This window comes from Strigops habroptila, chromosome 2, assembly GCF_004027225.2.
Source record: "Strigops habroptila isolate Jane chromosome 2, bStrHab1.2.pri, whole genome shotgun sequence".
NCBI lineage: Eukaryota > Metazoa > Chordata > Aves > Psittaciformes > Psittacidae > Strigops > Strigops habroptila.
The window spans coordinates 15257669-15282948 of NC_044278.2; positions in this window are offsets into that span (position 1 = coordinate 15257669).

Below are 25280 nucleotides of genomic sequence, written 5' to 3' on the forward strand. Positions count from 1 at the left end.
CAGTTGCATTGATTTCCTATGTCTACACCATACTGTATTTCTCCTACACTGGCAAACAGGAGACTGGGCTGATTCATGAGAACCACTATTTGCATGTTAAGTTTATTAGTTTTCTCTGCTACAGCTTCTGTCAGTAATGCTTGACAAAGATCTTTTCACAATGTGTCCTCCCTATTTTGTTCTCCATGTGAAAGATAAAATGGAGCAATTATATGTACCCATACATTTACTTCGTCTGCCTTTACTACATTCTATTTTTAATGTTTTAGCTATAAAAATTGCAAAAGTGTCCGCAATTTAAAAAAAAAACAACATGACTCAGTCTGTGCTGACACATCTTCTTTTCTCAACATTCCTCTTGTACTGGAGAAAAGTTCTTGATTTTCTCCTTCCCGTGATAAAATATTTGGTTTTCTCATGGGTATTAATCTTCAAGTAGGCTCTTCCTTTCTTCCCTTTGTCTTTTTGTTCTTGTTCCAGTAGGACATGTTACATCACTTATAGTATCAGACAGGCAGTCTCTTCCAGTATAAGAGGTGGAGGGCAACCTCATGTAAGGCTTGGAAAATGCTTCCAAAATTATAGGATGCAGGGAAAATTTCTTGAATCAGGTAAGTCTGATTATCTGTGTATAAGTCTGTGTAACCTACTGCAGATGCTGAATATTACCATGTCTGGGGCAAACTAAGTGGTACTGTCTTGGCTTGTCCCCATATCATATGCAAGTTACAACAGAGGGGGACTGAACCCAAATTGCAGGAGCTGTCAACATGGCTATGGCAATATGAACTAGTTAGCACAGGGAGTGGGTATATTAGCTGTGCCTTGCAGAAAGCCTTTGAAGACCGTGGAATGGTGGCAGGGTTATTCCACATATACAAGCATGTCTGAAACCATCGCTCCCAGGCACAGAGGCAGACTGCCAGAGTAATGGAGGATTCTCTGCCAGCTTTACAGATTTTTCTTACACCACCAGGCAGTAGAAAACATTATTCTGAGGCCTCGGCTTATATTTTCAGGTCCTTGGAGGTGGCTGTTGTTCACATGGCCGTAGGGCTCTGTGACTATGTTGTAGGCTTGACTTGTTTCCTGGCTTTGTAAAAGTTCTTGGCTCACATATCTTGCCTCTCTGTTTTCATATTGCCAATAACATATGTTCAAAGCCATTAGGTCGGACTTTGTATTTTCTCCTTAACCATTGCCAAGATGAAGGGCATAAAATTGACCTTTTTTTGCAATCTTTTGTAACCCTTTCCCTGTCAGCCCAACAACATGTTGATGGAAGTCAAGCAAATGTTCAAACATATGTGCATTGTACTTTCTTCGTAGGACCAAAGCTCTCTATTAAATCTTTTCTACATATCTCATTTTCAATTTTTCTTAGTTTTTGTTTCAGTATTAGTTTTCTTCACAAGCATCCTCATTTTCCTACCTATATGAAACTAAGCATCTGTGTCTTATATGCTCATTCTATAGTATCATTTGTACAGCACTAAAAATTCTGTCTTAACATAGTTAAGTATGAGTTTCACTAGATGTGTTGTGGCTGAATTTAATTTCTTGAACCACTGCTTGTATTAACATTCCCAGCAATTTAAGCCACCTAACTGCTTGATATCTACTGCTACTGTCTATCATTTGAAGTATCTAAGGCAGTAAAGATTAAGACCAAATTTCTATAGCAAACTGTTCTAAGTGAAAGCAACTGAGTTGCAACTGAGCAAGCGAGTTAAGTAATCAAATGCCCTGCTTCATTAAGTTCTTCATAGAATTAATTTTGTAGCTTAAAAATGTATTCTTTCCACAAGATAGAAAAACAAAACAATAGTAATGATACGTATGTTACACATATTATTATAACAGTGGAATTCAGCTGTTTACACATATGCATGTAATGCTATTTAAGATCCTCTGAGGTAAGACATGCATATTGGGACAGCATGCATGGTTGAGGGCCTCTACCCTTCTGAAACAACACATGAAATACAGGTGTAATTGTGTAGTGCTTCTAAGACAATGCCAGACTGATGCGATCTGCCAGCTAAACTACTCCTCAGAAAAAATCTAATTGCTGTTAAAAATGTATATATATGTAATCAATAATGTTACGATTTGGAAATAAACAGAATATTCTACAAACATAATTAAAGTTTCAAATTTTCTACATTTTAACCTAGCTTATGGCAGAAAAAAACCTCTCAGTGTTCCTTCATGGAACAAACTGCCACATTTGGCTCTCCCTGTCACTATATTTATATGATTATACTGCCCAAGATACTGCCCAAAATTAATGGAGCACAGACTACAGACAAGATTCCTGTCTCTGTCAATAAATCATCCATTTTTAAATCACTCTCCTTATAAAATGCTTAAAACTCTTATGTTGAATCCTTATCTCTCATTCATTTAATACTATAATACATAAAGATTTATGTTAATTAAAAATACTAGATATTTATGAATTTGTAGTGTCAGAGCTACAAAGAAATTTCAGAAGCTTTTAGAAGAGCACACTAATTTCTGTGATTTCTGTGTCCATTGCACATGACTTTCCTTTTTGGCAATATTATGATTTTTTAAAAATTATGGTAAGATATCATTACTTAGTGACATTTGTGGGTTTATTCAACCAGCTTATTTCAGTCTGACTGCTGAAAAAGTTGCAGACAGAAAGTAATTTCAAACTTGGCTTCAGAGTTGGATTCAGACACATAATATAACAGGACTACCAACTCCTCTAGCAATTGTGTCTCTTAATAAACTTTGATTAATTGAATAAAAAGATTAAAAATCTTAGTCTGAAATACTGTTGATCCCCAAATAACGTTCAGCTAATGTTAACTGTTTGTATTTTAGGTATCCAGTTTCCCACTGAGTCAGATCATGATTTTGATGGCATAAAAACAGCAGCAGCAGCATTGAAGTCACTCCAGTATAAAAAGTATGAGATCACAATCAGCGCATTTATCTAGAAATGTTAAGAAGAAACTTTCTGTTTAAGAATTTCAGTTTAGGATGTCTTCCACTGCTCCCATAAACAAACAATAAGTCATTACCATTACCAGAGACAGCAATAAAACAAAATCTCTGAATCCATTTACATTTTACAGAAAAACAGCTTACTATTAGCATTGCATAAAATAAGAAAACTGCCTCTATGAAACACAAGTTTATTCAAGATCATGAAAAACTCATCTTAAGGACTGATGTATTGAAGCACTAGAATTTCTTTTATACAAATTTGTTGTTGTTTTTAAGATAAATTTTAGTAGTGCTGTAATAACTAATGGTTAGGTTCTAACTAAATAGCCTATGAACAGAGCTAGGCTCAAGTTTCCTACCAGAGACACTGCAAATTTCCTATGCTTAACAGTGCTTAAAATTTCAAAAAAGATACAGGGATTCTAGGCCATGGGGATCACTAAAATTATCAACTGCATTATAAGTGAAAAGTTCATTGTTATTTTTGATTTTGCATGTTTTAGTTTAATGTGGATTAAAAGCTTGTTATATCTTCCGCATTTGTTAGGTTTTCAGTAAGTGGAAAAATCTCACTGGCGTTACACTAACGAAGTACCCTTATAGTCAGCTGGTATAAATTGTGAATGTAGCACATAATGATTTGGCTCAAATACATCACGAGACTTAAATTCAGGAAAAAATCTGTAATAGCCGTTTCTACATTATTAATCAACTTATTCCATGCCATTTTTTGTTTCAGTTGCTAGGTTGCACCTTAATTCAAAAGGATAATGTTTTCATTAGCTTTTGAAAACTTATCCACAAACAGGGATTTTATATAAACAAGTCTTGTTGCCTTCTCTCTTCTTAATAAAATTCATAAAGATTCCCATCAATTTCCATCAAATAAAATTGTTACAATAACAGCACATAAGTTCACAAACAGTAGCTTTTGTTACCAGAAACACTCACTGCTTATATCTGAAAAAAATCTGTGAAGTTTGATTTACTTCTAAAGCAAGGGCCAATTAGTAAAAATGTAAGAACATAGGGATACAGACCAATAAGTAATCTCACCCACAGAAATAACCCTGCAGTCATGAAGATAAGAACCTCACTCGGAAATCTTATGTGTGCTTGCAACAAAACATGATATTTATAAGTCAGCATACACCTTCTACATGGCAGAGATGTTTATGGCTAAATGCTGACATGTTGCCAAACAGCAGCAGCAAAATGATGAAGATAATGAAGAAAAGTAGATGCAGTCATCAGTTTTTTTCTATTTATGCCAGGAAAACTTGCCTATTTCCCTTGAGAAATGAGAGTCATAGGCTGTGTCTACACCACGGTCAGAATCATGACTGCAGCAAATGTATCCTTACCCAGGATAAATTGAAGACATCTAGCTCAGGTATTAGCAAGAGAAAAAAGCAACGCATAAATACACAGCCTAATTATCCTGAGTCCTGGCTGGAACCTTCTTATTGATATCTGGACTGACTAACTAGATTAAAGCAGGGCTTAAGTGTTTTCCCTGTCCCATCAAAACCAGCAGGGCTACTTTAAATTAGAAACCCACTCTGAACTAGAAATAGTTTTTCAGTGCTAAATATTAAAATATTCTGGCCAGGTTGCTTGGCTCTAAATGTTGCCTCCTCGCCTGCAAGAAAGCCTACTCAGCTGGAGAGCAAAGTACAAGCATCAGGGCTTGGAGGCTAACGATGCCAAAGTAGGCAAATGGGCAGAGCCCTGGGCTTGTCCCAGTTGTGATTATTTCTCCCTAGAACTGTGGGGGAAAGAAGAACCACATTGCAGTTGCACATCAACATCTGTCCCAGCAAACACAGCAGATCAAAACAGATGAGAATTTGCCCTTGTAGCAAGGAAGATACAACGGCCTTTATGCAGGCTCTCAATTAAATTCTTTTATGTGATTACCAGAACTCCTCACAATAAATGATCTTATATTGTTTTCAAACCTAAATTTAAATATTTTATCCACTAGAAAAAAACAACACACCTTTACAGCAGAATAGATGCCTGTTTATAAACTTAAAGTGAGACTGCAGTTTTACCCACTTATGTAGATTTAATCAACAATTTGATATCATACAAATCATAAACCACTTAAGCCTTGTATGGTATATAGCCCTGTGCTTGTCCTCTAGGCGGATGATGCAGGAATGCCAATAGTGAAGATTTCAAAATCCCTATGTAAGATGGAAAATTATGCATCTCCTCACCCATTTAATTTCCCTGGTAGATGACCACTTCAAGGGAAAATTTATCTAATCTACTTTCTCCCTGATTACTCCCAAATCACAGAATAAAAACCAGTCTTCTTGAGAACAGGGACAACTTCAGTTGACCTAATCTGTTTTCATCTTGAATGGGAATAATATTCTTCCTGAAGGGAGACTTACCTGCCATTCATCATGAGAACCTTTTCTTTGACTAGGAACTAAAATCCTGCCACTAGATGTCTAGAATACATGGTTGGAAACAAAAAGTGCCCCTGTTTACATTAACATGCTTGAACTGCCAGCAGGTTTTTTCAATTAATACTGTCACTTTGCCAAATACTCATGAAATTTGGCAGAAAAAGTTGATTCACCAATCCCATGTGAAATTTGTCCCTGGAAAACACAATGCATAATAATAGTCATGACAGAAAAATGCTAAAATACACAAGGGTCTGTAGGAATTCTCAGCACTGATCAGTGATAGCCAGCAGAAAATAAACCAGAGACAGGATAAACTGTTAAGCATATTAAGTTCCAAATTAGATTACTCTGGAGATCTGGTAAATTTAGAGTATCCTAAAGGAGAAGGAGCATGTAAATAGGCTTTTGCTTGTTAAGCACTGAACCAGCCTGCGTAGTTTATTAAGCTGGCTAATTACCATCACCTAATCCTCCCTTCTGACCTCCTCCCCAAAAAAAGAAAATACCAAATGAAATGTTTTGTAAATGAGTCTGACTTCAACCAACATTTTGACAAGAAAAAGCAGTACAAAAAGGATGAGAGGCCCACAGGCCCACATAAGCATGGGATGACTGCAGTACATGTGCTGCAGTATATATACAGCACTAACTATTATGTTCCAATAGCCAAAGCATTTCACTCTAATAATGTTGGGAAAACAAAATTTGACATGTGACATCTAGTAAATACATAATCAGAGAAAGCTTAAGTGACTTGGGATTTGGAAGGCAGTTACTTAAGGAATAAGTTAACTGTTTATGTAGTTGAGTTAAAAATACCTTAAGAAGAGGGTGTAGAATGACTTGCTAGATGTCTTTGATAATAATCCAACAGGTACCACACAAATAGTTATGTTAGTATTGGCAAAACTAAATAAACCCTGAGGAGAAGTATGATTGGGAAAAGCAAACCTTGTGGTGTAGAATAAACATGCATGTCAAAATCAAGTACCAAATTCACTCAGATTCCTGACAGAAGTCTATAGCAATGAATTGGCAGCCTTACTGTTTATACTGCTCTAACTCATGTGTTACTTTAAAGGAAATTTTCTTTAGCTAATGCTGAGACCTTGAGACAGGAAGGTCTCCATCTAACTGACATTCAACCGTAGAAAAAGTGGCAGCTCATCCACTGTGCATCTCATCCCATCCTATGTTCCACCACCAAGGTCTAGGTGACAAAACAGATTATGATTCACCAAAGCAAGCATTTGGTCTTTTTCTTGTAGTTGATTTAGACTACAAAAACACAAACAGAAGAAAAAAATTTGAACACAGAGTTCAGAATTCTAACTCTAAAAAATACTACAAATACAAAAAATTAACTCCTAGTGAGACAAAATTGTGAATTTATATGTTAGCCTTCAGTAACTAATTCATACCAAGCCAGCAGGGGCAACTGCTGAAGGTAAAGATGCAAATAACACATTCTTGCTTTCAGCCTTACCACATGCTTACAATTTTTGAGTCTTGTCCTGATCCAGATTTTCAAAAACCTTCTTCTAATACATTTGCTTCATGTTATTCAAATACTAATTACGGGCTTTGTAGGTTTTTGAAATGATGGAGGGTTTCCTTTATATATTAGTTAAAACGCTAGGGGTTTTGCAATGTTGCTGGGATTTCTGAATGAAAATATGCCTTAGATATAGATATAAAACAGACATTTGTTAAAAGGTTACATGAGCCAAAGCTATGTGAGATGAACAAAGTATTTCCACAGGCTTCAGTAGAAATAGATTTAGCCAAATCAGAGAAAGGGGAAAAAAAAAGAAATAAAAAATCACAAAGTCAGGCAAGCTGCCTTCTCATCTCCTGCTGTGCAGGCAGGCAAAGATCAGTGTGACAAATAGCATCTTTCCCAATACAGTTATTATGTCGGGTAGGTGACTCATTCTCTCTCTCTTGTAAGCCTGACTAGTAATGCCAGTGGAAATTATTGACTAAACCACATTTGCTGAGACTTACTTGGATGTCAATAGGATTGAAAGGAAATTAAAAAAAGATATCCATGTAGCTCTTGATGGTTGTGAGTAATTTTTCTGGATCAAAATTACATATAGTTGTGGTATGGTTTGCATCCAGGATGTGGTTTAGCTGTGTCTGGAAATCTAAATTAAAAAGACAGTCTAAAAGCACCCAACAAAATTTGAGCACATTAAAAGTACTACATGTTCAACAGAATGAATTTTTCCTAGTTAGTGTTATTGACTTCTTTTACCAAGGAAATCTGCCTGCGTTGCACGAATATGATTTACATTCAGAAAGTTCTCATCAGATGTGTATCTCAGGCTCTTGACTAAGTTACAATTTCTTAAAATATTTGATAGCTGCTACGAAGAGATTCATCCTGAATGTTGGACAACAGTGGAAATTGCTGCATAAAAATTACATTAATCATAGAATCAGCAGACATTAATTCTATCAGCTACTCAAGAGACCAATATTTCTCCTTTGTCATTAGGGAAGGACAGTGAAGGTTACCAAGCTTATCAGCAAGTCAAAAACCAAACTGGGACTAGACTTTGACTGTGACATCGGATCACCTGGAAATTTCCACAGGATTCAATAACAACAATTATATGAAAATCTACACATCCTACGGTCCCAACAATAAAATAGAGCAGTAACACTCCACTTTCCTTCATTACATTTTCTACATAGGGACTGATGAAGTTTCTCAAGGTGCCTACTTGTGAGCAGGGTGCTGCGCATTTTTTTTTTTTGCTTAATATATTCTTTAAATGTATCAACATGTTTTCTGTAAGGAAGCTTTCCCAACAAATGCAAGAGGCTTATATCTTAAAGAAGAAGTTGGTGTTTGCTGTCATGCTTCTCCATGGATTTACTATTTTTTACATAAGAACATTGTGTGAGAGAAGACAGTCTGTTAAACTACAAACATTCATTCTTTCCTGTTTTCTTTTTGTCTTTAAATGAAGTTCTTATATGAGCTCAGCACAAGTTTTAGTATTGAATGAAATAACAGTAATTTATATGCCTAAGCAGTATAAAGCAAATCAGAGACTCTTTTGGAAGACAGAACAATTTTTTCATTCAGGACTTCTTTTTATCCACATGGGTAATTCTTCACATGTTGTGTTAAGAAACCATTATGCAAAGAGGCCCAGAATTAAGAATCCTGAACTTAAACTGTTGCTTTGTGAAACAGATTTATGCCTTATGACACCAAAGGGGCAAACTGGTGCACCATCCAAGCACAAAACAGAAATTGGGGAGAGCAGAGTTACTGCTATCAGATGAGGTTAAGGATCTGATAATGTCTGGTTCTTACAACTGGAAAATGACTGTTCATTTAAATAAAAAACCCCACGTACTATACACAAACAGGCACTTGTTTGTGTAAATGAACATAAACGGTGGCATTTTTATTCAGCTTTATTTTTTTAAAGTAACTTGAATCACAAGCATAAGCATGGTGTACTTTTCCCTCTGTGCTTGAGTTTGTATTGGTTTAAATTAACTAGTTAAATCTTAATTTAAGCTATTTTGTATTTTTTAGATATTTGTGATCATTTTAAAAGAGCTAAAAAGAAAAAAAGTTAATATAAAAGCAAGGCAAAGTAAAACATCTGTGAGAAGGAAAGTAAATCCTGTGCCTGTAAATTGCTGGATTGGGATCTCTGTAATAGGCAAAGACCAACTCTGTGTACCCAGGAAGTCAATTTAGAAATTTTGACATGGACTATGAAACAGGGAAAAGTAGAAAGCTACATATTAATTAAGCCACACAACATCTGGTCCTACCTCTCTCTTCTCTCTCCTTCTTCACCCCATTTTGGATTTAAAAAGCTTTTCATAATGTTGCAGTATGTCTTCCCTCAGAAAACTGAATAATCAAAAAATAAAACAGCACCATAAAGTATACTTTGTCTGATATGTTTTTCAGGTTTTGCTCTGCCAGTAAATTCAAACATGATCTGAATGATAACAGCAAGTTTATGGACAATGAATAATAGCATGACATAGCTAATTAATGCTATTTCAATCCAGACTGCTTAAACAATCAAGCCTAATTGTGCTAAACAGTGTGATGGTTTTATATGGATAGCAATGAATGAGCAAATCCAGTGGAGATTTAAAGCTAAAGCCCAACTAATTTATGCTTTACATATATAACAAACTCAACCCGGTACCTTCATTACTTGCATCTCCTGTTGGTTCTGCTGTCTTTCCTCACAAACAAAAAACCGTGTGCTATAGAATGCTTTGTTTGGACAGTGTTACTGATTTAAAAGCACAAAAAATATATACCATCTCTTATATAGAACAGCTCAGCTGCTGAACGGATATTGATGCTTCCTGGATATTTATGCCTCTGCTAGGGAGGTTCTTGAATCTGGTTAGGCTTTTCCTAACCACCATGTGCCTGATCTCAATGCAGTAGTGTACATAAAGCTCTGTATTCTGATTAGCCTCTATAACATGATCAGAGTTCTGGATGTGCTATAACACCCCTATCAACTTCTTTAAAGAAAGAAAAATCAAAATAATCAAAACTGATTGCCTGCAAAACCTCCAGTTTAATTTCATATACATCAAAGCAGTACTACTGTACTCCAAACTTTCCTTGATAATGGGGAAAGACTGGAAAGAGAAAAACAGAACAAGGACTCAGCTAACAGTGAAGAGCAGTCGGTCTGCACTCTCCTCATCCCGCCCTGCAAATTCCTAAGGTTGTCCTTCCTCCCTGCCAAACCACCCAAGCTGCAACATTATAGCAGCAGGTCACAAGTGTGCATCTTCAAACATTACCATTTAATCTCTTCCAATTCAGCTTTAAAATCATTAAAAGATGTGTGATGGTTTAAAGATGTGTATCCCAAGTCTGCACAGTTACAAGGGCTTACCCTCTTATCAGGCATTTCTTCATGATCTTGCCAAGTAGAGCCTGGCTTCTCCGTCATAAAGCAAGGCAGGAGAAGTATCAGACAACCAAATACAGAGACCTATGAATAGCTAGTTTTATATTAGGAAAGTAGTTTTTACTGAATAAACCTAGATTTCAGGTCTGAAACAGATATATCTATGTAATTTTATACCACATGTCAGTCTATGGCATTATTATTAACAGATATACCATTAAAGTACACAGAACTCCTACAAAATATTTTTATTGCCCTAAGAACTTTATTGTATATTTAGAGACTTATTACCTTTCTCAACATGATTTTCTTTTTAGGCAGTCAGTTTAAGCACAAGTCTAGTTATCTGTATATTTAATCTACATTATATCAAGATAAAGCTGGTAGTAATTGTCATTCCAATTAAACCACATTACAGAACTCTGCAGGATTTCTTTTCTGCAACATTCAGGTTGGCCAGCAATTTATGTCACTTTTGATACTTGCGTTCTTCCCCATAATGAGGTTTTTAAGTGTCCTACCTGACATCTACATTCCTAATGAGATTCCTACACCTCTGCTGGGGTCCACAATGACTAATAAAATTGCTCAAGCTGTTTTGCTGAATTTAAAAAAGTTAGGATTTACTTTTATATTATGGCCAAGTATAACGGCACTTTGCAGTTCAAATATACTACATACATACAGCTATAAAGTGCTTCACAGTTAAATACATTTAACTTGACCATGGTAGAAAACCACTATTATAGTTGCTGACTCTGTCAGCAGTTTTCTCCCAGGAGAACCACAAAAACCTTCCTACCCTAGTAGGCCTGGCCTTTATCTCTTTCCCGCTTGGTTTTCCATTTCTTCTATTTGTTGCTCCTTTTACATTTACCCCCAAAGTTTTCTTCCCAGTAATAAAATTGGATTTATTGTGACTCAAGGGTTTTCAGGGTAACAGGAGATGGCAGGCAGGGAGAGCAAAACAAGGCGAGAGCTGGAGGCATGCTCTGCGTGACAGTGGTGAGATGGCAGAAAAAGAACTATTCCCTCTTCCCCCGCCACCCTTTCTCTTCCCCCTGCCCACAGGTGAGCTGGAGAAAGCTGTGAGGACATGCCACAGCAACTGTAAATAGGGCAGATCCCCTGTTTTCCCACATGCAGATGGGACAGCAAGAGATGCTGACTTGCCTGCAGGGGACTTCCAAGAACTCGAAGAGAAGTTGTTGCCTGGAGAAGAGCGATGCAAAGGTGCCCTAAGCTGCAGAGGTGGAGGAAGTGAGAATTGTCTGTGTTGGTACTTGGGAAAAAAAGATGGGTTTTATTTTGGAGGGGGTGATAGGCAGAAATGATAGGTAGTGGAGAAAAACCCAGGCTGGCTGCCACAGCTGAAGGAAGAGAGGCTTAGGGGACCCAGAGCACTTCGTGTGCACAGTGGTGAGCCAGGGGTAGATCAAAAATATTTCAAACAGAAAGAGGGGGGCCAGTCCAAAGGCTGTCTCTGCTACTGCGTTTCAACGTGCCAGAAGCGCCCTTCCTGTTTCAGGATGTCTGTGAAGAAGGTACTACTTAGCTGTTCAGCCCTGGTGCCAAAAGAGAGGGTAAATGAACTCTGCGTGCTGTCCAAAATGTTTTTTGTTTGCTTGTTTTAAAGAGAGCTATTCTTACGGTTATTTTTCAGGCAAATGGACAAAAACACAGGGAAGGGTTCTGCATTATCTGCAGTGTATGGTCACTTATTAGCATGGAAGGAGTTAAAAAATTTGATTTGATAACACTTTAGTGCTCATATATCCAGGAACGAGCAGTTTCAAAGAGCTAATTAACTGATTTTTCAATCATCATGCCAGAAATATAGTTTGACATCTCACTTCTTAACTATAACAAAAATAGAGTTACGTCACCTTGCACTTATTGCGGGGTAAATATACTGAACAGTGATCATAACATTAGAGAAACCACTGAAATCTTACTGAGCAACACCACAATGCTTATCCATCGGTTGTATAAGTGAGGAGAGTTTTCTTAGAGTAGACCCTGAAACAAGCTTAGACAAGGAGATGTACTGACTGGTTTAGCAGTCAGGGATTTTAGGTATACAAAATCTTTTTACCTGCTGATGTCACTTATGCGTTCTGACGTGTCTAATAAATAAATATACATTAGCAAAGTAACCATCACCCCACGTTATAATTTCTCACCTTTAAGAAATTAATGTGCACAATTGGTTTCTATTTACATGCAACATTGTAATGGCACAATTCAAACAAATGTAGCATATTTTCTGAGTGCCAACCAGGGGGTGAATGTTTTCTTTGATATTAAGCATCAATCCTTCACGAAAATAAAAAGTGACAAATATTTTTCTCATGATAGAATTGATTTTTGCAAATGGAGTTTAGCTCAAGTGGTCTAATAATCTTTGCTACTTTTTGCAGTTGCTCAATGCACAATCTCATCATTCAGTCCTAATCACTTGGGAGATAAAGTATTTCCCTCATCAGTGAGAAAGGAGAGCTAAGGAATGTCTTGTGTACCCAATATCAGTAACAGTCATATGTTTAGCTATCTAATAAGAGATTACACCTCCTAAGAAACCTAGATGAAATAACTCTCTTACCTTTTAAAAATATGGCAATTCTGCTTCAGTGATTTCAGTTCCCAACTTCCTGTAGTGTAAAAGTTTTTGGATGCTTATCCCCTAAAGTTAATTGTACAACTGTGTATAAAGAAGAGTCCTCTGTATGAGAGCTTGATGAGGAAATTAAACACACAAGACAAAATTCTCTAATACAGGGAGAAAATCTTACAGTTTCTGTAGCTTACAGACTGTGGTTTACAGGAATATTAAAAAAAAATTAAAATAAAAAATGAAGAAATTCCCCTACTAATTTCTATTATGAGGAATTCCTATTTCTGGAATGCTTTTTTCAAAGAATCATAGAATCAACTAGGATGGAAAAGACCTTTAAGATGGTCAAGTCCAACTTTTACCCCAGGACCACCAAGTTCGCCACTAAACTGTGTCTTTAACGGCCTCATCTACACTATTTCTGAACTCTTCCAGGGATGATGACTCCACAACTTCCCTGGGAAGCCTCTTCAAATTCCTGATCACCCTTCCAGTGAAGACATCTTTCCTAATATCCAACCTAAACCTCCCCTGGAGCAGCTTGAGGCCATTGCCTCTTGTTTTGTTACTTAGGAGAAGAGTTTCTCTAGATCATAGCAAAGATCTTGTTCATGGACAGATTTTGAAGAAAAAGCATTTATTATATATAGGATTGATGCACAGAGTTTCACTAAAGCTAAGAATGTATTGGACTTTTGAATTTAAACATTATTTTTACCATTTCTTTGTAAATTTTGCCTCTTGTGTTGTTACTTCATTTCCCTCTCACTCTTTTCTTGAGAGTTTTCAAGACTGTTTTAGAGCTTGAGGTATACCAAATGGTAATTGTGAGAATGAGGTTTCTGCCAAAACTGGGCATATCACTCACACCAAACAGTAATTACTATTTAAAAAATTATATTCGTCTATTAATTTTTGAGAGGATGCTTACTGTACAGCAGCTGATCTGTTTGCATGGATGAAGCAGGTATGCAAACAACTACTCTCGGCTAAAAATAGCTGTTACTGTCCTGTAAGTGCTGATTTCTCATTGCACACCAAGCATGGATCTGAATTTGAGCTGCTTTGATGACAACATCCAGCTACATCTCATTGATTTTTGGGTGTTGGATGGAATGCACATCAGTTTTCCTATAGCCATTTCCAAAACAATTGATCCAGGTACCATTTTTCACCAGATCAGTAAGTGTTAATTCAATTTGATGGGCACAGCGGGCAATAATTTATACGAAAAGGAACTAACTTACTTTCAGCAGCATACAAAGTACATCCTTTTCATCCATATGTGTTCTTGATGCAGATCAAATGATTTTTCATATAAAAGCTTTACTGGTTGTCTTTCAGTAAATCAGCATGTTGTAGCAACATTACGCTTTATCCTATTGCTTCTTTTGTAGTTTTTCCATAAGAATCTAGAAAATTTAACACAACTACCAACAGCACAGGCAAACCTTCTTTTACACATAGTACAGAAAAAGCTCTCGATGAATCAATTTTAGGATAAAAGTCAAGTAGCATATTTAGCAAAGCAGAAGAAGATAAAAAATACAAAAAACTGCATTGCTCTGTATAGCATTGAAAACACAATAAACAAGCTGCCCAAGATGGAATAAACTGGAATTGTTCCACTTTAGCTCAGTCTGAGGAAGTAAAAGAGGAAAATCAGAAATTAATTAAATATTAGGCAGCGATTAAATATGCAGGTAAAAATGGCCCATACAAATTGACTGAATTCTTTCTCTGGATATTATTAAACTGGCAATAAAAGTAAGTGGAACCCGTAATTGGTAACCTGCTTTAGAAAAAACCAAGCTGCAAAAAGAAAGCTGCTATTTTAAGCTGTAGTTTCTATTGACATGAAACTGCCAAAATCTCTATAAGGTCAGGCAAAATAAATACATCTAATAATGTGTTATCCTCTCAATCTTTAAAAAAACCAACAACCCAAACAAACAAACCCAACCTTTACCATCAATAGAATATGAACATCCCAAAAAAAGCACAGAAATGTAAGCCATTGCCAGCTATTGTCTGAATTTCTTTCAGTTTTCGGAAAAAAACCTAAAAACTTCTGGGGACAATAAGAAAGAGAAAATATGAAATGGAAAAAAAAGTCATCTTTGTGAGCTCATATGCTAAATAAAGTGAAGTTATCATGACTAAAGTGAAAAAACACTTTGTATTGGTCTAGGGATATGAACTTTGGAGTCCTAAACAGAATTAAGAAGAAACTAAAGAAAGCATTTCCAGATAAATTCTTACTGCTATAATCTGAGGGAAGGGAAAGTTAAAACAGTACTGGGGGATTTTGCAAGTGATGCAGTGCACATACAATTAATCATGCGTTGTTAAGGACATCATTAAAGGACAGCCCATTTACTAAGGACTTAAGAGATTAATGGTGAAGAAAAAAAAAGAAGTGACAATATCCTCCCTTTCTCCTCTCTTCCCTTTTATTGTGATAAACACATGCTTTCCACACATCTATGAACACAAAATTACAGATTTTCCTTGAAAATTTAAATAAGAACACCACCTGAGAAGAGACATGCAAAAATTTAATTGGAAAAAAATAAGAGGAGTGGGATGGGTGTTGTAATGAAGTGGCTGAAAGAAATTTTTTAAGATTTTGGAAACCCAAAGCCTTTGAGAAGGCTGAATTAATAGCCACTACACATTTTGTGATGCTGTTGAAGATTGATAAGCTATAAGTGAGAGACAAAAATACACTTTGTGTGAATATGGTCAAGGCTAGTCATGCTTTTCCTATGCCATTTCATATTGCATACACTTCAGAAAATTTGAGGTAGGGTGCATTTTAACAGGATTTTTGCTCATTAATATAGCTTTAATGATTTCTGGATCATCACGAGACCAATGACCTTTTCTATAGGGCAAAAATGGAAGCAAGGTCTTTCTAACGCAAAATTGTGAATTCCCCTTTTGCATACTACAAGTCATGCCTGGCAGTCTTCAGTCCACATACAGGCCATTGGGATTTACATGAGCAGTGTCAAGGTACTGTCTGTACTCCCAACTGAGATTTATTTGTTGTTTGGGTTTATTTTGTTTGTTCTGAGGTTGTTGGTTTTTTTTTTTACCCTGAATTGTTGCACCTTACTTCAACTTGTGCTATAAATGGGGGGAGGCAGGGAGAAGAAAGGATGCGTTTTATTTCTAATAGGATAATGAGACCTTTGTAAATATTTCTGAGCATCGGAACCAGTAGCAATCACATTACTGTTTGGGCCAAACCAGAAACCACCCAATCTTCAGAGTTTGGGACCTCTATCAGGAACAACTTGTGAAATGTTAATTCTACAGAATATAAATTCATAGGGGTAGATAGGCTTCAAACAGAGTAAGAGCTTTACTTAAGGATGGCTCAGAATGGCCCAGAAGTTGCTCTATTATTATTTTTTTTTCACCCTCCAGAAATGCAAGGAAGATTTTGGACCACAAAGCTGACATGGAGTTGAGACATCTCTCTTGCAAATCTGCTGCATTTAGGGACTATCTCTGACATCGGAGCACTCTGTGGTAAATGACAAAGACTGAATTACATGGCTGTCTAATTTAGAAGTAACTGAACTATGGGAAACAAAACACAGTTTGCCTCTTTTTTTTTATTTTTAGCCAAGGGCAAAGACGAGTTTTACTGCAAAAGGGACATGTAAATCCTTTGATTGGCTTTGTAAAGCCAAGCCAAAGTCTGTTGTCATAGGAGATAAACATGTAACATACATCTCTTCTAAACATTGCTAATCTCAGTAACTTCAGGACAGAAGCAGTAGTAGAGATCAAGCTAATCAGCTCAGTTGCACCAAAGAGAAACTTTTCTGCACATATATTTCAATCAGCTATGAGCAAACTCCAATGTTCTTCCATGTTTAAAATTATGAAGATGAATTCAATAAAAATAACAAAGGGAAAATGAATATTTGATCATGAGTAACAGCAGCTTCTACTTTTACATTTACTGAGAGGGAAGTACGAAAGCCACTCACTGTTTGTACTTGTCCCTACAGAGTCTGAAGGAAAGATAAAGTAGAACCTGCGTTCTCTACATCTACATTCATTTTTAAGATATCATATTGGGTTTGCGTGGCAAGGTTTTGGTAGCAGAGGACTACAGGGGTGGCTTCTGTGAGAAGGTGCCAGAAGCTTCCCCCATGTCTGATAGAGCCAGCACCAGCCAGCTCCAAAACAGACCCTGGTGCTAGCCAAGGCTGAGCCCATCAGTGACAGTGGTAGCATCTCTGGGATAACCTATTTAAGAAGAGGGAAAAGTTAATGCACAGAGCAATTGCAGCCAGAGAGATGAGTGAGAATATGTGAGAGAAACAGCTCTGCAGACACGCAGGTCAGTGAAGAAGGAGGAGGATGAGGTGTTCCAGGTGCCAGAGCAGAGATTTCCCTGCAGCCTGTGGTACAGACCATGGTAAGGCAGGCTGTGCCCCTGCAGCTCATGGAGATCCATAGTGGAGCAGATACCCACCTGCAGCCCATGAAGGACCCCACACCCGAGCAAAAGGATGCCTGAAGGAGGCTGTGACCCTGTGGAAAGCCCGTGCTGGAGAAGGCTCCTGGCAGGATCTGTACACCCATGGAAAGAGAAGCCCATGCTGGAGCAGGTTTGCTGCAGGACTTGTGACCCTGTGGGTGAACCACACTGGAGCAGCCTGTTCCTGAAGGACTGCACCCCATGGAAGGGAGCCACGCTGGAGCAGTTCACGAAGAACTGTCTCCATGGGAAGGACCCATGTTGGGGACGTTTATGAAGAACTGCTTCCTGCGGGAGAGACCCCACGCTGGAGCAGGGGAAGAGTGTGAGAAGTCCTCCCCTGAAGAGGAAGGAGTGATGGAAAAAACATGTGATGAACTGACCACAATACCTATTCCCCTTCCCCCTGCGCTACTGAAGGGGAGGAAGTAGAGAGTTTGGGAATAAAGTAAAGACCAGGAAGAAGGGGTGAAGGGAAGGTGTTTTAAGATTTTATTTCGCATTACCTTGCTCTGGTTTGATCGGTAATAAACTAATTTCCCCAAGTCGAGTCTGTTTTGCCTGTGGTGGTAATTGGCGAATGATCTTCCCCTGTCCTCCTCAAGATCCATGAGCCTGTTGTTACATTTTTCTCCCCTGTCCAGCTGAGGAGATGGAGTGAAAGAGTGGCTTTGGTGGGCACCTCACATCCAGCCAGGGTCCACCCATCACAGATACCTAATTATTAGAATTAACCTGCATAAAACTCAAATAAAACTCAGTTCTGGAAACAATTGGATTCAGCTTAGAAGAGCGTTCACCCATTGAAGCTAATTACAGTGACCACAAAGAACTTTCTGTGAACAGATGCAGTCATCTTTCTGAAGTATGCCAAGTGTTACAGCTATTGCACCTCTGACACTTAAGGAAAAATATTACCAATAGTGAGCTGACCTAAGGTCTAATCCTGTAAGCATACATGTAGCTGACTCCATAGTGTCCCTGTGATGATTACTAGGGACTTAATTCTCAGCTGTCCTATTAAAAACCCATAAGCCACCTAAAAGGGTCAGAGAGCATCTGGGGTTCTCCTTTAACTGCTATCATAAAACAAGCAGCTGAACCTACGAAGGATGGCCACCAGGAAAAGAGTCTCTCTGGTGTCTTAAACGTAAACCAGTCACCACGGCAAATTATTTCTGAAGTCATGCCATTAGCTGCACTTTGCCCAGGGTTTGTTTTGCCTCTGAGTTCAGCTGAAAATAGCAGACAGTTCACATAACAGATTGCAATGTCACGCATCTCCGGTGCTACTCTTGAGGGCTAGTGGGCACCAGAACAGCAAGTCATTCATCTTAGCATGCAGAGGAAAAGCTATGCAAGGCATTTATAGGGAATATACTTGAAGTCACACAGAATGTTATCTAAAGGAAGTGTATAAAATTTGTGCTTCATACTCTGCCTCTGATCAAAATCTATAGCCAAATTACCTAGTGGAGCACAGCAGCATCCTCAGTGAAGCTTGGGGAAGTTCACCATAAAGATCAGCAAGAGTTTCCAGTGAAGCTTATCCATTCCCAACAATCTGCCGAAACACTTTGATGTGGAACAAAAGATGACTTAGGGGTGAGGGGAACTAAAATTAAAACACACAATTTCATTATAATAAGAAAGATGCTCTTGAAGCCTACTTTAATCTCCAGATCTAAGCAGATCGTGTATTAAATATTTACGCCAATCAGTACACTCAGAGCTATAAGCTTAGTGTTACTTTAATTATGAAGGCATGATTCCTGAATTCTTAAGTGAAGTGCGGGGATGGGGGCAGAGGTTAGAGCAATTTCCACCAGCACATGGTGATGTAGTCACATAGTCACAGACACAATTTAATGCATTTCGTCCTATGTCCAGAGGATAGTCCCACCATGAGGAGGTGAAGAGCAATTGCTTTGGGATGAAGATCAGGAATATCTAGAGAAGAGCCAAAGTAATTAATCTGATGTCAATGGCATTAAAGTACATACCATAATATAAGAGTTAATTTCCACACTGCAATAAATTCAGCACAGGTGAGCCTAAATCTGTATTTCTTGAGTTTATTGCTTACAAAATGAGACAACTCAGTCTTCCCTTCAATTAATTTTTTTCTTAAAATACAGGCATGTGAGTTCAACAAGTTTTTACCTAGACACATTTTGAACACTTATTTCAGTGAATTAACAACCCAGATTGGAAGTAAATTGAATTGAAGTTATTTTCTTTGCAAACCAGGATTGTGTTCATATTTCGTGAATGAAATATCTTGTTCACTTCTATTATGTACTGTGGATAGTTATTTAGCTAATGCTACTTTCACAAGCAAAGCATGTTAAGCTGTACAGTGTAGAAGCTTTTGAGTCCAATGTTTAAATCTCAATCAAGTGTTATATTAGGTTTATTAAAAAAAAATCAAAATTAGAAGAAAAAAGTTTATTGAAGATGAGCTATTGTTAATGAAGATGCCAGACCATTAATTCTGATTAACTTGGAGTATTTCGAATTTAACATAATAGCAACTTTCTTACTGAACTGTCATTGCTGAAGAGTCATTACTTGGCTTTACTCTCCCATTTCAATTATATCTGCCTTGAAAGAGGAGAAGCAACTGTTACATGTATTTTTTATTACTGTATCTACAGTCTGAAACTCTGCCTCTCATCATGCAAACTATTTATATGTCTTGAAGAAAAACAAGGTAAACCTTGTACAAGTTAAATAAATTTCAAATTAACTTAGTTTTGACTTTCTGTTCCTAAATCCCAATAGCTAAATTAAGTGTCTGCAGTAGGAGAGACTGGCAATGTATTTATTTTTGTCATTTTACTTCTCAATGACATAGTTAATTGATTTAAAGTGTTCTGGCACATACTGGTAAGATGACAGAACACAGTGTTCACCAAGGAAAACCTTTTTCCATTATTAGCTCTCCACCTAAACAGCCCAGATCTTACTGTTTCTCCTGATTGTACAGGTGTTAATCAGAATCTATGTGCTTAAACCTTAGAACTTCACAAGCACCTTCTCAAAAGTTGCTGCCAAAAGCTGAAAAGTATTTACACCAACACTATATTCTCTTGTTTTAAGCAGTCACAAAAATGTCACCAAGAACTCCCACACAGCAATGCACACTCTGAGCAGCCTGCTCTCCTGTCATAGTCATCTCAGCTGCTTCAGATGTGCATAGGATTGATTGAGCCTTGTAAGGCATTATGTGTCCTGCATCATGGAGATTGCTACCTGGAGTCTTGGAAAGCTGAGGGCTCTAAATCTGCCAAGCCTGCAGCAGAGGGAAACCAATTCCTCCCTTAATATTTTAGTATTAAATGCCTGCAATTGTAAAAAAATAGGACAGGCAAACAATGTTTCTTTACTACCCTACTGCTGAAGTAATCATCTCAGAGAAAAGAGTGTGAATGCTCAAAGCTCGCTTTAAATGTTCAGCTAGTTACTATGGAGGACTATCTGCCCAGTTTTGAGATACATTTCCTGCATAAGTTTTACTTTAGGATTTTATCATGATCTGGTGGTGGTTCAACTAAGTAGTTAGGGTTTCTCTCTTCTTTTTTTTGGGGGGGAAGGGAGTGAATGGAGATGGCCTTATTTTTTGGGGGGTTTTGTGGGGCAGTTAAGTTCAAGTCACTAAATGCTATAACATGCCATATTCCCAAACTCATCCATAGCATTCTGAGAACTTTGAGGGCTATTGCATAATGAAAATTTTATACCCTCCCTTTAAAAATACACAATATTCCCATATACTTTAACCACCCTTTCAACTGATACTGCACAAATGAGAAACAACCACCAAACAAATTCAGAAAGACACCGTTACTAATTATATATGTCAGAAATAGTGCATCTTTTTTAGAGTTAGAAATTTGCAGTCTCTCACTCATAACTATGTGGGCTTATAATAGACCAGCTGCCCCAAAGCTGTACATGGTAGAATAACAATGAGGCATTACAAAGACCCAGTCCTTTTTAGCAGTGTCCTATTAGGAAAAAACAAATAAGAGCCCCAAGTCTTGTATCATTTACTGTGTGCAGTCACAAATTCTCAGAAACTTCAAGCATATTACAAAGTCCAGAAGGGTTAGGATGATCTCACTTAGCTTATGCGAAGCTCAGTACTTGAAATTAAAATCATGAACTGGCCTCTACTACATCATAATCTCTGTGGATTAACAAGAAAACGGCATATTAAACTGAACCAATTGTTTAAAACTAACTACACAATTGTTTTACATCACTGATTTCTCATCTTCTCATGCCCAAACACCATTTATGCCAGAAGATTCTGGTCTTCAGTTCAAGTCTTCCCTGTATGAGCAACAGAAGCTAACATGACATCTCAGCTCATCTGCAAGATTTGTAATGGAAGCTTTTTTATTTAAGTTTGTAAAAACAAACACCCAGTGTAATATTTGGTTATATTATCATTATTATTTCTTTCTGTTGTTCAAGAAGGTATTTTCTACAGCATGGAGACTAAACTGGCAGCGTAAAGAAGGTTTCTGTCATGGAAAAAAAAAAAAAAAAAATCAAAAAAGTCCAACCACTGCAAGCCACTGTGGGAACTGCTCCAAGCAGTTCCCTTATTGACAACAAAGTTTTAGTGTTAAATTCATGATAACATTCCCTCAGTTATTTAGTAGATTCAAAGGATTTCCTTCAAAAAAATAAACTGCAGAGCGCTTGATTTTTGTTTTTTTCTTCCTATCAATCACAGGTAAAATAATCATACAGCTTCTACCACAGTACAACATTTATATTTGCATTATGCTAGTTATCATCTACTAAAATCTCTACTATGGAAGTATCAGAATACAGTTATGATAGTTATCTTTATGCTGTAAACCAGACATGCACTTAAGCAGATATTCAATTTCATGCTTTTTAGTAGTCTCATTGGAGCAATGATACTGAATTCTATTATCTGTCTACTTTGTTTTCTTACTCTTTTTAGTTAATTTTGTATTTTACTATCCTGGGCAAAATAAGCATATATGCTTTCAAAGAGATGCTTTTCACTGTGACATGCTGTCTATGCTATAAACTCAAGCACTGCTTTCTTCACTAGACTATAACTTACTGTATTTAGTATATACTGATGTTTTTCCTGCAGCATTCTGCTTGATACCCTATGCCAACTGATACAATATCAGACTAACATCCACATTTTAATGCATGCATTTTGCAGTCAAAATGCATACAACATCGAAGGCTATATCACAAAATCTATGTATATCATCCTAACTATGGATAGGTGGACACGACCATCACTCCAGGAGAAGACATAATTTACTTTTAATGTTAAAAGCTACTGCCCTATTGGTATAATAAGGTATTTCTGCCTTTTCAGATCATCCCTCAAAAGCAGAGAATAAATGCTGCATTGTTGCAAGCTAGCAGCACCCACTGATACCCTCCAAATGGCTCCACAGAGAGTCTAAGCTTCCTGCAGGAGCATCTGGATCACTACTGAAAGGCCATCTGTGTTTTACCGTGAAGAGGATTATAAAACTATTTGCCAGATAGAACTTTATGTGATTTTTTATCCTGCCCCCAAAAGTAAGCTATTTCTTAAGAGCAGTTTCTGGAAAATGGACCTACAATAACTGGACCTGGAATTCAGGCATTTCTCAGTATTTAAACAAATGTGCATGGACAAACTTTGTGCACTGTTTTTCAAATTTTAATTTTTTTTCCCCATTCATCATTTCTCTCCTCTCACTTGCATATGGAAACCGGATCTTTTGCTTGTAAGTTCTTCAGTGCCCCTTTATCCATTACTTAATAAAAAATAAAGCAGTCCCTAATTATTTGGATCCACTACAGTAAACAGTTTTTGAGAAGAAAGAAGCCTTTACAGCTTTGTTTAAGTAATTGGAGTGTGACAGCACATCACACTGCAGGAGATGTTCTTCTTAGAAGATTAGATATTTAAACAGTGATTGGGCTTGATATAATAGGAAGACTGACAGAGACTTAAGTAAGAGCCAGGACAAAATATTAGCTGACAAGTGAAGAAAACAGAGGAAGTGTACTGATCATACAGTATCAAATTTTAACGGACTAGGCGTTCACCTAAAAGCACAGTACAAAGAAGCATTTTCTTGCCTTAGAGTCCAGACTTGAGGGTGGAGGGAAGAAAGGAGGAAGGGGAGACCTCCCTTGGAGAAAGAAACTGTAAAATTTTGTTTTCACAATACCTTGTTTTGGTAATAACAAAAATTGTAAGAAAGAAAAAAAAAATCAAAACAAAAATCTTTTTCTTACTGAAAAAGAAGCAATAATCTAGAAGAGACAAACATCACCTGCAATTCAAAACATTGCTGAAGTCTGAGCTTTCTACTAGCTTACTAATTTGTAATAAGACGAATTAAAGAATCCATTTAGATTAAGGTTACTTTGATAGATTGCACTATTGTGATAGATCTAGAACATATTGTGTCAGAACCATGTAGGAGTAAGGACAGGCTTTAGCAGAGAGGAATACCACTGAGTCCTGCACCACAAGAGAAAAATCTGCAGCTCACCTAAACGCCCATGGAGGCAGAGCTCAGTTGGGAAATGTTCTGCCAAAAAGAACTGTGAAGAGATGCCATCTTGCCTTGATAAGTAGTAGATGAGCACTTCCTGTAAGTATTTCCAGAATAATCCTGAATCAGGCTATTGCAAATAAGTTCATCCTAAATAGAAAAGGGATCAGAAGTAGGCTTCATTGACCTTGACTTGAAAATGGAAGACTAAGAAACTACCCAAGATATAAATTCAACTGGATCAAGCAGTTGAGGTACACGAACCTCCAGGAAGAGTGGGTTCTGTTTAGGGAAAGCTGCTACAATTGCAGAAGAAATCTGTGAAATAGGCAATGGCTGAGGAAGAAAAAAGGATGCAAAAAGATGGCAAGGGGGAGAAATTCTGTGAAAAGGATGCAGTAAATCAGACATTCCTAGCAGAATAATGGGAACAAACTGAGAACCTACAGGCTCACTGACAGACATAGCTATCTCAGTAATCAAAATGTGTAACAGTAAAGAAAGAACAGCCAGAATCAGTGTCAGACTTTGCAAAGTAGAGGTATCAAGAGGAAACAGAGCATTGGAGATGCAATCTAATAGAAGTATTGCTTGCTATGAGCCAGAGGGACTGGAAAATATCTAGTCCAAGACTGGAAAAAGCTGCATACAAAACTGCATGTACAGTAGCAAGGATTCTATTCTATGTTTAAATAATCTATTACAATGTGTAGAGTGCCCTGTAGTTAGAAATCTGCAAATGCAGTAACTTTGGCAAGAAAGAAAATGCTTTGCACAACTACAGTTTTAATAATATATAAAACTCTGGCTTAAGTGAAAAGGTAAAGTACAGCCAAATTTACACGAAACAGACTGATCCAAACTGACCCAGTATACTTTCTCTCATAATGCACCTTGCTTCCTAAAAGGAGCAGAGAACAAAGGGACCCTCTATTGGGATTTAGTAAAGCATCTTGATTTATTGCCACATGAAAGTTACTGGCTAAGATCAAGTTTAAGCGAAGAACAAGAAGAGGATTGTGCCCTCTGAAACGTTAAAGGGAAGAACTTCTGCCTGGAAAGATCTTAGAACTACAGATCCTCACAGAGCAGTCTATGGACAAATTTTGCTGTGATCATTAATAATGTTTAACCAAGAGCATGCCAACATCTCAACATTTGGAAATGCTGTCTACAAGGGTCCTACAGGAAGCACTGGATGATCTTAAGAAAGAGACTAAGTAAAACTGAATAAAACTATGTGAAAGGTTGTGTCTTTGGAGACCAACA